Here is an 18383-nt window from a genome sequence, read left to right as displayed (position 1 = left end):
CCGCCGCCCCGCGCGCGCGCCCATGGCCGCGGCTGCGTCTCCGTCTCCGCTCCGGACGCGCCTGTTAACAAAGGGCCCCAAGCCCGGCCCGCGAGGCCCGCCCCCGCCACTGCCGCCGCCGCCTTAACCCTCTCGGCGCCGCGCCGGCCGACCGGCCGGCCCCACTCTTCCCGGCGATCGCCAGGCCCAGCCTGGCCGTGGCCCTCTGCCGCGGTCCAAAACCAACCCCGGGGCCGGCTTCTAAGTCAACAGGGGGTCTGTTTTTAGGTGCAGCATCGAGTGGTTCTCAACGTTGGAAAGTCCTAAAGTCCCAAGAAAGACACCGGCTACTCGGGCTGCCGGGAGCGCAGGCCTGCTCAGCACCACCTTTGGAACCTCGAGCATCTCTGTGGCGAGATGCCCCCCAACCTGCGCCGCTAAAAGCCGAACAACGCCGGTGCGCGGGGCTCTGGCAAACCCTGGGTCCCCAAAATGTTGGTGAATAATGCAAATTCCACTGCAGTTACCAATACTGGTCTCATTTATGTTCACTGAGTTTACAGTGATTAAGGCTAACTCAGTGGGTGTATAAAGAATGAGTAATCTGAGAGCTAGAACCCACACGACAACCTCACAGGTATGCAAGACATTTGTCAAATCATACATTCATACTAGGAGGTGGCTGGAAACGGAAGAGAGGTAAGTTCGAATTCAAACATAATTTCTGATTATATGTAAAGGGAATTCAGCTTCCACAACAAGAACCCATGTCATAGAGGCAGGGCCTGTGCCTTCTTTTCTTTCTTTTTCTTTTTTTTTTTTAAAGATTTTTATTTATTTGACGGAGAGAGACACAGTGAGAGAGGGAACACAAGCCGGGGGTGGGGGAGTGGGAGAGGGAGAAGCAGGCTTCCCGCGGAGCAGGGAGCCCGATGTGGGGCTCGATCCCAGGACCCTGCGATCATGACCTGAGCCGAAGGCAGACGCCAAACGACTGAGCCACCCAGGCGCCCCCCGTGCCTTATTTTCTTGAACGGGGAACTTTTTTCCTTGTTTGGTAAGTGCCAGGGGTACTATTATTTAAAACCGATTTCATTGCTCTATAGGGCCGAAATCTTTAGAACTCTGGTTAGGACTGATAATATACGTTATTATAACATAAAATAACAATAATCACAATAGTGTATTACTTGGCATAAGGCCAGAAGTCTAGATCGGTGGGAAATAACAGGGAACCCAATCATACCAAATCATTTAATAAAAATCAGATATATTTCAATAACAATAAGAAAAGGCATTTATTTTATTTAATCAATATTTATTTAATTGTCAGATAACTGCAACACAGAAAAATTAATGTAGCTCACATCTTAGAACACATGAATAATGAGGGAGGATATTTACTGAGACCTTACTGTGTGTCAGACATTTATGAGAAACATGGTCCATTCACAACAACATTGCATTTGCACGATGATCCTGTGAGGAAAAGAGAATCATTATCCCAATTCTTCAGGTAAAAACCTGATGGTTGGAGAAGTCAAGCACCCTGCCCAAGGCACCATAGTTGGAAACCAACCCTGCTTTGCCCAGTTCCAAGGATCAGGCTCCTGACCAGTAGATGACACAGCCCCCTCCCATCAACAATAAATTCCAAGTAGATTAAAACCTTGGATTTCTTTATCTTTGGTTAAATAGCTAACATCATATATTTCAGAGGAAGTGCTGGTTAAGAGACTCTGGCTACGAGTGGTCAACCCCAGAAGGCAAAGCTGGACTCATTTGTTATACTTTCCAGCCTATCCTGTAACAACAAAAATGTGGGTATCTTGGGGTGCCTGGGTGGCTCAGTCGTTAAGTGTCTGCCTTCGGCTCAGGTCACGATCCCAGTGTCCTGGGATCGAGCCCCACATTGGGCTCCCTGCTTGGCAGGAGGCCTGCTTCTCCTTCTCCCACTCCCCCTGCTTGTGTTCCGTCTCTCGCTGTGTCTCTCTCTGTCAAATAAATAAAAAAATCTTAAAAAAAAACCCAAATCTGGGTATCTTGGAATGGCTAAGTAACAAGATCTTCATGTAGGTCTGCCAAATATAGCACATAAAAATTCACAATCGGACTGGATGTGACTAGTGTGTATCACAGGGGTTCTCAGCCAGGGCATCATTTTGTCCTTCCAAATTCTGATCAATGTACAAAATGTGTCTGTCCTGCAAATGAGTGGACCTATGTATGGTTCATGCTGTGGTACCAGCTCAGGGCTCATGAGCACCTAAGAAAGCACAGTCCAGGAACTAAGTACGCAGTTCCCACCACCTGGAGACACAAGTGATGTGCACTAACTGTGGATGCTATCTAGGTTCTCAAGGCACTGTCATTCTGCTAGAGAGCCCGCAGGTAGTGACTGCTGACTTGTTTTGTGTTGTCTTAAAACTTTCAAACTCCCAGGTGTAAAGCCAAAAATAAAAATCAAGGGTGCCACTAGCACAAACTGAAAAATACAGTATCTGTTTTGGTGCCATTCTGGAAAGTTCAAGGGCTTTGGACCAAACTATAATAAAGTCTGTCATTGATACAGCACTTCAGATTTAAAAAGCTATAGCCAGGGGCGCCTGGGTGGCTCAGTCGTTAGGCGTCTGCCTTCGGCTTGGGTCGTGATCCCAGGTCCTGGGATCGAGCCCCGCATCGGGCTCCCTGCTCGGCGGGAAGCCTGCTTCTCCCTCTCCCACTCCCCCTGCTTGTGTTCCCTCTCTCACTGTGTCCCTCTCTGTCAAATAAATAAATAATATCTTAAAAAAAAAAGCTATGTCCAAATTGGCGGTTTAATGCCAAGAATTATATATTAATAGGCATTTTTGTGATTCTAACCATATCCTTGAATACTATCGGTTAATATAGGCCCAGATATTTGTTTGCATGTCCTGTACTTTATATTGGATGTAAATTTATTTTAAAAAGCTAATGACTATTACTAATATTCTCTTCTTGAGTCTACAATGACCTTATCCTCTTAAGTCCTCTTAAAATGAGTAATACTTATAAACTGTGTCCAAATCTTTTAAATTTTAGTTATAAAACCATGCAGCAACAGGTCTGGCAAAACACTCTGAATTAGCAACAACGAATATTGAAAATTTTGCTTAACTGTACACTACCATATCAAACTGGACTATTCTTTCCTGATCCAGCTTTTGATAGTTTCAAAACTCATTTGCAAGATACAAAAAGCATTGTTACAAGCAAATGAAAGAGAGCCTCTATCTTCTTCCTAGAATGAAAAAAGGCCCAAGAAAGCTTCCCGTTAAGCAACCTTAAACCCACAGGCATTAACTTAAGCAAAGAAATGAAAGACTGTGAACTAACTTGTTTGTTCTATTGCATTCAGTTGGGGAAAGAAACAGACGTTTAATATGCGCCTGATAAGTGCCAGACACAAGGGTCACAACAATTCCATTTCACAGGTAAGGAAACTTGAAGGGGCCAGGAGAGGGTTCTGTCCAAGGTCGCACATCCTGGAAGTAGTATGGTCCCAAACCCCTGACCTTTCCAAAATGGCACATAATTTTCAATTTAAGTGGAAGGATAGTATGAGCAAAGCTAGAGGATGAAATAAAAATCATTAACTGTTAGGTTTTTTTTTAAGATTTTATTTATTTATTTGACAGAGAGACAGTGAGAGAGGGAACACACAAGCAGGGGGAGTGGGAGAAGGAGAAGCAGGCCTCCCGCCGAGCAGGGAGCCCGATGTGGGGTTCGATCCCAGGACGCTGAGATCATGACCCGAGCCAAAGACAGTTGCTTAACCGACTGAGCCACCCAGGCGCCTCTAGAAAAAATGTTTTAAAAGAAAACAATTCAGAGAATTAGAACTATTTTAAAATATTTTAAAATGTAGGGGCACCTGGGTGGCTCAGTCGTTAAGCGTCTGCCTTCGGCTCAGGTCATGATCCCAGGGTCCTGGGATCGAGCCCCACATCAGGCTCCCTGCTCCACGGGAAGTCTGCTTCTCCCTCTCCCACTCCCCCTGCTTGTGTTCCTGCTCTCGCTATCTCTCTCTATCAAATAAATAAATAAAATCTTAAAAAAAAAAATAAAATAAAATAAAATATTTTAAAATGTAGTAAGAATATTAGGAAAGAAAGAATTCAGGTCCTTAATTAAAGTATGTGATCTGAGCTGTGTTTCTGAAAGTATAGTCCATGGACTTTTTTTTTTTTTTTGAGAGCGAGCGAGCGCACGCCCAAGCAGGGCAAGGGGCAGAGGGAGAGAGAGAATCTCAAGCAGGCTCCATGCCCAGCACGGAGCCGGAGATGGGGCTTGATCTCACAGGTGCCCCTATGGACAACCTATTTTGAATCACCTGGGACACTTGCTTAAAAGGCAGACTCTTGGGGGTGCCTGGGTGGCTTAGTTGGTTAAGTGTCTGACTCTTGGTTTTAGCTCAGTCATGATCTCAGGGTCATGGGATTGAGCCCCGCTGCAGGCTCCCCACTGGGCGGAGCCTGCTTGAGATTTTCTCCCTCTCCCTTCCCCTCTGCCCCTCCCCTTCCTCACGCGCGCTCTCTCTAAAATAAATAAACAAATCTTTACCCCTAAATAAATAAATAAATAAATAAATAAATAAATAAAATGCAGACTCTTGGTCTCCATTCTAGTCCTTTAGAATCAGAATACATGGAATGGGCTACATCTTAACATTCCCCAAATGATTTGTGTGCATACTTAAGGTTGAAAACCACTACGTTTTAGAATAGAGAAGAGCTGTTTCTTGTTTTCACCAGGAATTGGACAAACAGGAATGGGTATTTCTAAAATTTTTTCCTTTGAAGGCAATTTTTTGTTTATTTTTATATATATATTTTAAAGATTTTATTTATTTGAGAGAGAGTGAGTGAGCATGAGCTGGGGAGGGGCAGAGGGAGAGGGAGAAGCAGACTCCCCAATGAGCAGGGAGCCCCACACCGGCTTGATCCCAGGACTCTGGGATCATGACCTGAGCCGAAGGCTTAACCGAATGAGCCATCCTGGCGCACCCCTGAAGGCAATTTTTTTAAATCTAGGAAATGTGTAACTCTAGAACAAGTTATCAGAAGAGGACCCTTCTTTTAAGATTTTAGGCTAAAGACAATTTTTTTTTAAAGTTTGGAGTTCAGTCCTATTTAAAGAGGGGGGCTGACGTGGGTCAAGGGAAGGAGGCAGGAGGCCTGACATGGGGCCTGGTTTGGGACCCGCCAGGACCAAATGATGCCAAATGTGACTGACCCCTCCACTGTTTCCAGCCCAGCCAATAACTTGGGGGGTGGGGGAGCGTGTGGAGAGCAAAGATCTTGAGGCATGTGCATGCTATTTCATATGCACCTGCCAAAAAGCCCACTTGCTCTGACTCTGCAAACACTTTCCATTGACAGCCTGCTGGGTTCTCTAGCTCTCTGTGTCCAGTGTGTGTCCGACTGAAGGAAAATGCAGCTCAGAAGACCAAAGCAGTCACATCCATTTTGGCCACTGTATAAGGACACACAGGCATCTCTGTCTTGTAAGTTTTCTGGGAGATTGTACGACCTGGGGGTTGAGTGTCACAAAGGCCTGCTGACTCTGGACTGGGGGAGGCAACGCAACGGAGGCTGAATGAGCTACATCACGCAGCCTAGCTCTGAATTGCACCTCTGCCGTCCACTGTGGTGGCCTGGGCAAGTGACTTCACCTCCCAGAGCCTCCACTGTCTCAACTGTAACACTGGGGGAGAGGAGCTATCTCACAGGGTTATGAAGATTAGAAACAATGTATGGAAGGGGCTCCATAAACAGTAGCTATTGTTATTTCCAAAAGAGCCCTCTTACCAGATCAGATGATGGTCTGTGTTCCTGCCTAAGTCTTACTGGGACTAAGTCAAGAGCTAAAATTAACAAATGTGATATGTGAAAATGATTCCAGCAAGCACAGTCTGAGGGAGTGAAAGTAGTCTAGAGGTTTTCCAAGGGACAAGGAAGCCATTTATTTTATTAGGGGAAAGAAACTAGCTATGGAGTAGGAGTAGCAACTACGATTGAAATGTCACGGAGTCCTACCTTTCATCCTAAAGCCAGGGATTGCAACCACAGCTTTGTGGTGAATCACAAACTCCACACCCCACATCTTTAATGGGTGCCTATTTCAGGCCCAGGACTTGATGAGCTAACTGCACACAGGACTGTCTTTTCAGGTAACACTGATTGTTTTGTTAGTTCCCTTGGTATTTCCAGAGCCACAATTCTCAATTGGAGGCCAAATCTGAACTTAGAGTAAATCTACTTTCTAGGAAATCTCATTATAGTAAGACTCTACTACATTTTAATAATTAACAAGTCAAATAGAACTATTAAACAGTAATTTTTCTCAAAGAGGAAACTAATTTATTATTGGTATGCCCATTTTATTTTTTATTACTTTTAATTTTTGTATTATACACAAGGTTAAAATCAAATAGTACTAAAGTTTTGTAATAAATACAGCAATCCCCTGACTCCATCCCCCAGTCTGCTGCCCCAGAGGCAGGCAGCCTCCTTCAGATTTCTAATTAATGTCCTCATATTGTTGTTTCTGGATTCATCAGCTTTCCACATTATATATTAACTTATTATAGTAGTATCCCAACCTCCCTAAACAGTAAAATCACAATTTTTGGTTAAGTCAATAGTCAGTGTTTACATTACTGTGATTATATATTGTTCACTGTTCCATCAATAATATACTACGAATGTTTCCTTTATTTATCTTAGAGATATTAATTGCCTTGATTTCTTTCATTTGGTTAATCTTCTACAGATCTATTACTATTACTCCCAAATATTTCAAAGATCTGTCAAACACCTAGTAGGATTTTTTCCAAATACTAAAACCCTTAAAATATTCTCAGTTCTATTTATCTTTATTTTTTAAAAGATTTTATTTATTCATTTATTTGAGAGAGAGCGTGCGAGTGGGGGAGAAGCAGAGGAAGAGAGACAAGCAGACTATGCGCTGAGCGTGGAGCTCAACGCGGGGTTCGATCCTATGACTCCGAGATCATGACCTGAGCTGAAACCAACAGTGGTATGCTCAACCAACTGAGCCACCCAGGTGCCCCCTCAGTTCTGTTTACTGACTTCCATCCTCATTTTGCTGTAATACATTGTCCAGTGGCTTCCTGGAAAAAAAGTGCGGGGAGGGTACATTCCAAACCTACTCTGACAGTTTGGATGGGTACAGAATTCTAGGTTAAAATTAATTTTTCCCACTTAATTTTGAAGATGTTTTTCCACTAGTTTCTAGTTTCCAGTATTGTTTAGAAATGCAATTCCACTCTGATTCTTGATCTTTTATATAATAACCTGTTTTTCTTTTTGGACGCTCTGGAGTATCTTCTAATACTCCTGGTGTTCTGAAATTTCACAATGATACAACTAGGAGTGAGTCTTTTATAATGCTGGCACCTCAGGAGCTAATCCAATTAGAAGATGTTAAGTCATTTAGCTCTGGAGAACACCCACTCTGAGGTTTTCCCTGATACTATCTCCTAAATTCTCCTCCATTTTTTTTGGCTTTCTCCTTCTAGAATTCCTATCAGATGGATACCGAACCTCTGGGACTGAGCTTCTAATTTTCTTATCTGTTCTCTCTCATTGTCTATGTCTTTTCTTTATGTACTGTTTCCTGCAATAGGCTGCATTCTAAGTCTTCTGTGGAATTTTAACTTTTGGCTATAATGTTCTCAATATTAAAGAGCTTGTTATTATTCTGATATTCTCATTATTTTATTATTGTGATTATTTTTATTAACACTGTTGCTTGATGTTTGCAATATGTCTCCCTAAGGACAGCAAAGACTCTTCTGGACTCTTCTTCTGTTTCCTGCATTGTCTTTATTTCAACCAAGTTCCTTTTTTCTGTGAATGTTTTACCTTTTATCTGTTAGAGACTCTTCTAAATAAATGAGGAACTAAAACGTATGCGGGGAGGAGCACAACTGGTGGGCTTCAGTGAAGGAAAGTGGTAAGCTCACTTTTCCTTCAAGAGAATCCCCAAATGTTGGTATCTGTAGGGCTTTTTCTAGGGCTGTTCAATTTTGGTTTTGTTTTTTTTTTCCCAGAAAAAAAATTTTCCATCTCTCTGTTAGGGCCCTAGCTGGCATTTATTAGAAGAGGGCCGAGAATCTCGCTATTCAGTATGCAGACTTAAAAAAAAAAAAAAAATCTGCTCAGGGTGCCTGGCTGGCTCAACAGGTAGAGCATGCGACTCTTGATCTTGGGGTTGTGAGTTCAAGCCCCATGTTGAGCATAGAGCTTACTTTAAAAAAAAACTGGGGGGCACCTCGGTGGCTCAGTTGGTTAAGCAACTGCCTTCGGCTCAGGACATGATCCTGGAGTCCCGGGATGAGTCCGGCATCCCGCTCCCTGCTCAGCAGGGAGTCCACTTCTCCCTCTGACCCTCTCCCTCTCACGCTTTCTCTCTCTCAAATAAATAAATAAATAATCTTTTAAAAAAATAAAAATAAAAAATTGGGGGCGCCTGGGTGGCTCAGTTGTTTAAGCGTCTGCCTTCGGCTCAGGTCATGATCTCAGGGTCCTAGGATCAAGCCCCACATCAGGCTTCCTGCTCAGCAAGGAGTCTGCTTCTCTCTCTCTCTCCCTCCCTCTGATCCGTCCTATTGCTCCTTCTCTCTCTCACTCTCTGTCAAATAAATAAATAAAATATTTTTTAAGAAAAATTCTGCTCTTGCTCACCCCACTGTTTTCAGTCCCTTGGCTTATATGTATCCACGGTGAAAGTAATGCCCCTGAGTCCAGGGCCTCTATAGGGCAATTTGTCAATATAATACTTCTAGTCTCAAGTAGGTGGGAAGGAGAGGGGGTCATCTGCTGTACAGAGTTGGGGAGCAGTGTGAATGAAGAACCTAAACATTCCTTTTACTGACTTTCAACTGATCCCTCGATTTCAGTTACAGGCCTCACCACTCCCTGCTTTCTGTAGTACTAATGCCTCTAACGTCGATTTTTTTCTCAGGATCTTACAAGCACACTGGCTCACTTCTAATGTCTCTCTCAGAAGAGGTTAGACTTCAATTTCCTTCTGACTGCCTTCCATTTTCAAAAATGTGTTCACCTTTCTTATCTACTTATCCTTTTTGGTTCTTTTGCCCTTATGAATTTTCACTTTGAAAAAAATCTTCTTACTATCATTTCAGTAGAGCTTGGGGAGCAAACGGAGATAAAAACAGGTCTTCCACATTTAATCATTTTTCATCAGAATCTATTTTGCCCATTTTATAGATGAGACAACTGAGGCACAGACAGATTAAATAACTTGCACGAGGTCTCACAGCAAGGTATGGCAGAGCCAGGAAAAGAACCCAGATCTCCAAACTCCCTTGTTAGATTTTTTTCCATTCTATCACACCGACTAGGTAGGTACCCATAATCAAGAGCTGACAGACCAATTTTAGGACACCAGGCTGCAAAACTATTTAAAATTTGTTGCATACTATAGGTCTCAAATCATAATATTGCTGGTGGTGAAGAAACAACCAAATCCTGAATTCCTAAACCCAGTCAAATCCACTTACAAGTTAAGTTAGAAACAGATATATTATTAAACAAAAAATAGTTTGGGATAAACACTAAGTGCCTGAATTCAACTCAAAGAGGTTTCAAACATTTTCGTGAATTGTCTCTGTCCCTTTACTTTGGTTAACTTTTGAAATGAATGCCAAGAATTTTATTTCAAATCCCTAAAAGTCTTGTTTGCCTTTAATGTGAATATTGAATAAAGATTACAATATCTATAAAACAAATCAAAAATAGCAATGTTGCAAAAATCAAAATGCTTCAGACTATTATCTATAGAGTAAGGTAAACTTAAGCACACTTTTGCAGAAACACTGATAAAGGAAAAGCCCGAGCACGGGTTATTTACAAGTAAGACTTCTTTTATTTTCAAATGCTGCTTTTGGCTTTTATAGTTTTGTTCACTTTGACTGGGAAACCAGTGGTTAATTTTCCCTCTCTTTCTCTAAGACTGAAAGAATCTGGCCAGCAGTGAGCAGGCTTGGGAGATCACGTTACTTGGGGGTGGGGGAGGCAGGCAGCTGGAGGGAGTGTAGAGAGAAGGGCCAGTAGGGAAGGAAAACACATCGTCTGAACCTCCCCACAGTGCAAGGCCCAGCAGGGATCAGGAGGTTCGCAGAGGGGCCGGTGTTTATCCAGGTTATCTCTGGGGCAGCTGAAATGGGCTATACAAGTATGAGCTCCCTCAGCATTAAGATCCTCTCAGCAGCCTGGAGCTGCGCCTGAGGAAGGCAAATTTCTCGGTAATTGTTAGGACTAAAAACCTAGAAATGAAACACTAAAGGAGTTTTATGTTTGTTTCTTCAAAACATTCAGCAGCAATGTTTTGTCGTCAAGGTTTTTAAACGCACACAAAGGACAAATGGGTCCAGAAGATTTCTCCCTACACTTGTTAGAAATGACTGTTGTCCTTAGAGAAGCAATGGCATCTCTAAATGAAATGGTACTGCTTTTTCCTCCTAAAGCGCCAGATATGGCATATTAATCCAAAGCTACATATTAACCAGAGAAGAACGGCTACAGATAACACTGGAGAAACTGCTCGTTAAGTGGCACTGTGGTGATGTCAGGAGGAAAGAGTCACTTGAAAAGAAAATGACAAAGAGTTCTGCTCCCAAAGTCGACTTCCAGAAGCTGTCTGCCACCCTATCGACCAGCTGGTGCATAAGCTCTATATTCAGTAAGGCAGCTCCTAAATTGGATTTAACTGCTAAGTTAATTTTCACATTTCCTAAGCAATAATAATTCATATTTATGGCTATTTCAGCAGGAAGAGCATTCTGATGCAATTCCAAAACAATAGTAAAAGTTAACTCCTCGATAAGGTTTAGGCTAATAACTACATATCAACTAGACTTTCTCTGAGGAAAAATTAATGGGAATCCCACACGGGCTAGTTACAGGAACCCCCAAGCCAACAATGGTTCCCAACATCTGTTCTCCTCTCTCACCCTCAACCCCTAAGTTTTAGACCTTAACCTTAGCTGTAGATAGCCACATGGCCCCACAGTAAAGACTACATTTCCCAGTCTCTCTTGTACCTCAGCATTACCACGTCACTGAGTTTTAACCAAAGATGTGAGCAGAAATGATACAGGCAACTTCTGGGCCTCTTTCTTAAAAGGAATGGGCAGCCCCCCTCTCCTTTCTACTTCCCACTCCCTGCACAAGGACAGGACAGGTGGAGTGGCCATTTGGAATTGAGGTAGAATCCACATTTTAAAGAGTAGTAAGATGGAGGTATCTGACCCTGTGGAGTCCCCATCTACAGCCAGTTAATGTCAGCCTGTTACAGAGGAGGGAAATAAACACCTAGCTTGTTTAAAGCTGCTGGTATTCTGCATCTGTTATAACAGCCACGTAATCTGTATGGTAATAATATTAAAACACCAATTCTAACTCATAGAAATCAAGAATTTTCTAAGTCAACTATTTCTTTTCTTTATCTATCAAAAACTGTTAACTGGAAAGCAAGCATTTGAAACAGTCTCATAACCTTCCGAAAATGAGAAAGTATCTTACTTAAACAATCGGTATAAAACACGCAGCCCAGTGTCCAGCTCATAATGAGCACTCAAATATCACACGTTAATTATTATTACAGTTAGCGGTTCCCTGCCTTACACAATTTCTGGTCCTGGTGGAAGGAAGATTAAAAAATTCCTACATTCTATCATACATCTGATAAAGACCTTGTATCCAGAATACAGAGAACTCTTATCACTCAATAATAAGACAGTATACAAACCAATTAAAAAATAGGTAAAAGATTTTTAATTGATGTCAACAAAGAAGAAATACAAATGGCTAATAAGCACATGAAAAGATGCTCAGTATCACTGGTCATTCAAGAAATGGAAACTAAAACCACAAAGAGATATACTAGAATCAAACAGACAAAACCAAGTGTTGGTGAGGATGTGGAGAAACTGGAGCCCTCGTACACTGCGGGTGGGAATGTAGAACCATAGGGCCGCTCTAGAAAACAGCTTGGCAGTTTCTTAAAAAGTTCAACACAAACTTACTTTATAAGACCCAGCAATTCTACTCCTAGGAATCCACCCCAGAGAAATGAAAACACATATCCACACAAAAACTTGTCCGTGAGTGTTCACAGCAGCATTAGTCATCATGGCCGAGAACTGGAAACCATCCAAATGTCCCTCAGTTGGTGGATGGATAAACAAAATGTATGTCCAAATAATGGAAGAATACTCAACAATAAAAAGGAATGACATGCTGTTATGTGCTGCAATATAGATGAACCTCAAAAACGTAAAATGTACTGGGAAGTGGAAGAAGCCCGTCACAAAAGCCCACATATCTTATGATCCCATTTATAGGACATGTGCAGACAAGGCAAATCTATAGAGACGGAGAGGAGATTAGTGGTTGCCAGGGTGGGCAGTGGGATCGACTAAAAAGGGGCACAAGGAATCTTTTTGGCATGATGGAAATGTTCTAGAACTGGATTGTGGTAATGGTTGCACACTGTAAATTTACTGGAAATCACTGAATTGTACGCTAAAATGGTAAATTTTATGGCATATAAATTATACCTCAAAAAATACTGTTAACAAAAAAGGGGAAAAAAGAAAGGATGTGTTCTGTGATTTTGACCCTTTTCCCTAACTAGATGTCATATACAAAGGATGAGACAAAGGATTAGAAATGCAACAGGTTTGGCTGCTGGGTTCCATGCTATGAACCTAAAAAGACCATGGTGCTGGAACACATGGTCCTCAATGAGCACCACCATCTACGTCATTTGTTGCTTTGCCTGTCTATTCCTTCTGCCTTACAGGACCCAAAGTGAGACACCGATCCGAAGTGCAAACAGCAATAATAAGTACCTTTATGCACTGTCACTTCAAGGTGGTGGAAATCCATGCACGAAGGGGTTCTGTTTCTCTAACACAAACCTCCCTGCACCTGGATGGGAGAGCACTGGTGGCCATGGAGGAGAGGCAGCTGTAGGTGATGGGGAGAAGCCGTGCAGGGGAGCAGGGCCCTGGGTTCCAGGGGGTTATATGAGGCCCAGGGAGGCACTTGCCCCACTCTGAGCCTCACTCACCTGCAAAATGGAGGCTGAACCACACAGCTATTATGATCTTTGAAGGCTCTCAGTCTGTGACCTGATTCAAGGTCCAAGGTAAATTTTTGCTTCTTCTTCTTGAGGGCTTTAAAAAAATGACCAGAAATTTTCTTGACTAGAAAGAGCAGTCTGCTACCTTACAAATGCCAGCACTGTACCCAAACATTGGCTTCCCCTTATGAGTCGTTGCCCAAAACCAATCAATCTTCACAAATGGATTTAGGAGCCTTTGGGCCCCAGGGGGATGAGGGGCAGGTCTTGGGCAAATCACATCGAGAATATGGACAATCTGCCCTGGCTGGCTGGGATCAATTCCTAGCTCAACACTTCTAGAGCAAGCAAGCCAGAAAGCCTTATAAAAAAAAGTGTCCAGAGACCTGGGTGTTGAACTTCCTGCCAGTGAATTGTATAAAGACGAGGAGTGTGGGGCTTATCAGTCTTATACATGGTCTCCCAAGGACTGAAGGTACCACTTAATTCCTCAGCTTTCCACTATGTAGGTGACAAAACTGTCTTTAACTTTGTCCTATAGTTGCACAACACGAAGGGAATGCTACCTCTTAACTCTGCCTAGAGTTTGCATATCTGATTCCCAGTTCTCAAAAAGCCCCAGAGAGGCAATTTGACAATATTCAGTATCTACCAAAATTGCAAATATATTTACCCTTTGATCCAGCAATTCTATTTTGGGGGATTTAACTCTACAGACTTACCTACACATACACACACAACTGAGTATGAATACACACATACGCACACACATATTCACTGAAGCACTGATTAAATAGTAAAGTGTCTATCACTAAGTTAAATAAACTCTAATCTTAGCCTTCGAAATGGGGTACATTTGTGTCTGGATGGGGGTACATGAAGCTTTCCAAGAAGTATGAAAGTACTTATTTAAAAGGGATCAAATTTCAGATCTTCAATTTCATACATAATCTTTTCTAAAACTAATCTGAGAACACCTCTGCCAGTTCTCCTTCCTAATGCTGCTTTCACAATTACCCCTTCCTTCCTTACAATGAAGAACACCTCTCATAAGTCCCCATAGGTTTAAAATTTTCTGGTCACTAAACTATGGGACAATCTGAGAATACATGGCTTCAGAGGGCAAGTCTTCTTTCAAAGCAAAGCAAAGGGAGCATCATTAAGAGATGAACATTAAACATTCTGCAAATGTTTATTGAGTATCTACTAAGAGCTAGGTACTATCCTAAGCTCTAGGGTTACAACAGGTAGAATACAGAGAAAAAAAATCCCTCCTTCCAACAGTTCACATTCTAGTAGGGGGAGACAGACAGCAAAATAAATTAGTAAATTACAAAATATATAAGAAGGTAAAACTGCTAGGGAGAAAAAGCATGTGAGAGGGACAGGGATGCTGAGGTCAGGGAGTGGGGACTGGATTGTAATGTTAAATAAAGTGATCAGAAAAAAACACTGCTGAAGATAAAAATTGAGCAAAGACCCAAAGGAGGGAGAGTAAACTATGGGGAAAGCACTTTCCTAGCATAGAGAACAGCAAGTACAAAGGCACTGGGGCAGGGAGGATGACTGGGAAAGGTTCAAGGAATAGCAAACAGGCCAATATGGATGGAACAGAAGGAGGAGAAAAAAAGGCAGTTAGATAGACGCTGCAGGGGCATGGGAAGATCTTGTCTGCCTAAGGTTACTGTCGAGGCTTTGGCTTTTACTCTGAAGGAACTGGGAAGGCACAAGAGGCTTGGGGCAGAGCGACTGGAATCTGATTATATTGAAAGGGATTACTCTGGCTGAACCAGGAGGAGACTAAGAGGGGCACCAGTCACTAACACTGACCTTAGGGCGAATGAGCTTGGGAAGTGTCTGTTCCTTTTTTTTCTATTTTCTAGAAAGGTTGCAGAGAATTCATATTATTTCCTCTTTAAATAGTTGGTAGAATTCACCAGTGAAATCATCTGGGCCTGGAGTTTTCTTTGTGGGATGACTTTTAACTACAAATTCAATTTCCTTAATAGATTTGGTGCTATTCGGGTTGTCTGTTTCTTCTTGAGTGAGCTTTGGCCATTTGTGTCTTTCAAGGAATTGGTCTGTTTTTCCTAGGCTGATGATTAATTCACTTATTATACTTTTCATATCTGTAGAATCTGTGTGATGTTACCTCTTCTGTTCCTAATATTACAACTTTTGTCTTCTCTATTTTTTCCTGATCAGTCTGGCAAGAGGTTTATCAATTCTATTGCTCTTCTCAAAGAACTGGCTTTTGATTTCATAGATTTCTTTATGGTTTTTGTTTTCTATTTTACTGATTTCTACATTGGTCTTTTTTTCTACTTAATTTGGGTTTCACAAGGCTTTATTTTTCTAGTTCTTTTTTTTTTTTTTAAGATTTTATTTATTTATTTTGACAGAGAGAGAGAGAGAGAGAGAGAGAGACAGTGAAAGAGGGAACACAAGCAGGGGGTGGGGGGGTGGGGGGGAGGGAAAGGGAGAAGCAGGCTTCCCGCGGAACAGGGAGCCCGATGTGGGGCTTGATCCCAGGACTCTGGGATCATGACCTGAGCCGAAGGCAGATGCTTAACGACTGAGCAACCCAGGCGCCCCTATTTTTCTAGTTCTTAAGGTAGAAACCCAAGATCATTTGAGACCTTTTTTCTTTTCTAATATAAGGATTTAGTGTTATATAAATTCTCCTTTTGCTCCATCCCACAAACTTTATGTTACATTTCACCTACATTCAGTTCTGAATACTTGCTAATTTTACTTTTGATTTTTTATTCTTTGATTCATGGTTTATTTGAAAATGCTATCTAGTTTCCAAGCAGTTGAAAGATCTTCCTGACATCTTGCTGTCACTGATTCCTCATTGAATTCCACTGTGGTCAGGGATCATACCTTCTATAAATTGAACCAGCTTACATATATTGAGACTTTTGAGACTTTTCTAATGGCCCAGAAAATGGTTTGTCTTGGTAACAGTTCCATCTGCACTTGAAAAGAATGTGTATTCCACTGTTCTGGGGTAGAGTGTTCCATAAACATAAATTAAGTCACATTGGTTGATTACACTGTTCAAATCTCCTATACCCTTACTAATTTTCTGTCTACTTGTTCTATCAGTTATTGAGAGGTGTTAAAATCTCCAGTTATAATTGTGAATTTCTTGCAGTTCTATCAGTTTTTGATTCATGTCTTTTGAATCTCTATTAATATATATATAAACATTTAGGATTATATTTTCTTAATGAATTAACCCCTTTATCATTATCCTTGGTAATTTGTTTTAAAATTCACTTTGCTACTCAGTTTTCTTTTGATTAATGTTAACATGGCACATCTTTTCCCACCCTTTTGCTTTTAACCTATTTGTATCTTTATATTAAAAGCAGGTTCAAGACTCCTGGGTGGCTCAGTTGGTTGGGCGTCTGCCTTTGGCCCGGGTTGATCCCAGGGTCCTGGGATTGAGTCCCGCATGGGGCTCCTTGCTCAGCAGCAAGCCTGCTTCTCCCTCTGCCTGCTGCTCCCCCTGCTTGTGCTCCAAAATCTAAAAAAAAAAAAAGCAAGTTCAATTTAGGCAGCATCTGAATGGGTCTTACTTTTTCATGCAATCTGACAACCCCTACTTCTTATTGGGATGTTTAGACTTTTTACTTAATATAATATAATAATAACATAATGTGGAATTTCGTCTACCATCTTCCTGTTTGTTTTATAGTTATCCAATCTGTTCTTTGTTCACTTCTCCAAGGAAGAATTCCTTCTGCCTGACAGCCTTTAAACTGGTAAGCTAGCTTTTGTGTAAGAATGGGATTAAAAAATATATACATTTATATTTGCTTATATTTGCACAAAGAAACAATGGAAAATATATAAATATGTAAGAAACTAATTACAGTGTTAATTCATGGAAGAAATGAGAATGGGATAACCAGGTAGAAAAGTTCAAGGACCAGAGTAAAACTTCTCAATCTACTAGTTTTTATATATATATTAATTTTTAAACTAGCAAATGCATTATTTTATTTTTTAAATAGTCATCAAAGAAAATAGGTCTGGCCTGGCTTAACATAAGAATGAGAATCCTAGGGGTGCCTGGGTGGCTCAGTCGTTAAGCATCTGCCTTCGGCTCCGGTCATGATCCCAGGGTCCTGGGCTCCCTGCTCAGCGGGAGGCCTGCTTCTCCCTCTCCCTCTCCCACTCCCACTCCCGCTGCTTGTGTTCCTGCTCTTGCTATCTCTCTGTCAAATAAATAAATAAAATCTTTAAAAAAAAAATGAGAATCCTAATATTCTGCAAAATGCTGGAATCTAAAATGGGGTTTTTTGGAATTCAAGTCTTATTAGTGCAACTATATTATGGTAATCAAATCACTTTGGATTGATTCCAAGGCAGATTTATCCCACCATGAAGACAACAATTTAAGCAATATTTTGCTCAAAAAGAGAGCTAAGCTGTGAGCTCTTGGGGGCTAAAACTATGTCTTATGTCTGATCCATCTTTGTATACCTAGGGCCAAGTCCTGTATACAGCCACTCATTATTGATTGGTTGGGTTGGCTGAGCTAATAACCTAATTCTACTGTTAAGCAAATGGTGTTACAGGGAAGTTCCATGAGCCCTGTTCTCTAAGGATACTAACAGACAGCTATTATTGGAGGGGTCACTGGGATTCCACTTTGTGATGCTATCTTTGACCAGATTCTGGAGGTATTAGATTTATGTAAGTACCAGCCTCACTGACCTCATTCTCGTGAGGTCTTCTTAGTCTGGCCTTCTGGACCAAACACCTGCTCTCTTCATATTTTCACTCATATGCATTTCTAACTGGTATAATTCCACCAATCCAAAACTGCAGTTATCACTTTGAAAATTTTGTTATGAAGGGGCACCTGGATGGCTCAGTTGGTTAATCGTCTGCCTTTGGCTCAGATCGTGATCCCAGGGTCCTGGGATGGAGTCCTGCATCGGGCTCCTTGTTCAGTGGGGAGCCTGCTTCTCCCTCTGCCTGCTGCTTCCCCCTGCTTGTGAGTGCTCTCTTTCTGATAAATAAAATCTTTAAAAAATAATAAAAATAAAAAATAAAAGACATATCACTTTGTTTAACCAGGAGATCTCCCTCTTTTTTCCCTTATTTATTAATAAATCCTGGCTTTTTAAGGACATGGCTTAATAGGACTGTCAAGGATCTGAATTACTATGTGAACCAGATATACTGACTTTAGTTCTTGTGGGTTTGAGTGGGCAAGTCAGATAGGT

At 41.6% G+C, this 18383-nt stretch overlaps 1 protein-coding gene and 1 long non-coding RNA gene across 3 annotated transcripts in view; one reads left to right on the top strand and one right to left on the bottom strand.

Annotated features, from left to right (window-relative positions):
• The window catches only part of ABL1 (ABL proto-oncogene 1, non-receptor tyrosine kinase), a 134615-nt gene that overhangs the window by 45749 nt on the left and 70483 nt on the right, over window positions 1-18383 (bottom strand). The window lies entirely within an intron of this gene.
• On the top strand, window positions 15-6800 carry LOC118551328 (uncharacterized). Its single transcript, XR_004925009.2, has 3 exons — window positions 15-678; window positions 3359-3434; window positions 5382-6800. It is a non-coding gene; the product is annotated as an uncharacterized LOC118551328 (long non-coding RNA).

Source organism: Halichoerus grypus, chromosome 14, assembly GCF_964656455.1.
Source record: "Halichoerus grypus chromosome 14, mHalGry1.hap1.1, whole genome shotgun sequence".
NCBI classification, from domain to species: Eukaryota; Metazoa; Chordata; class Mammalia; order Carnivora; family Phocidae; genus Halichoerus; species Halichoerus grypus.
This window is presented reverse-complemented; position numbering and strand designations above follow the sequence as displayed.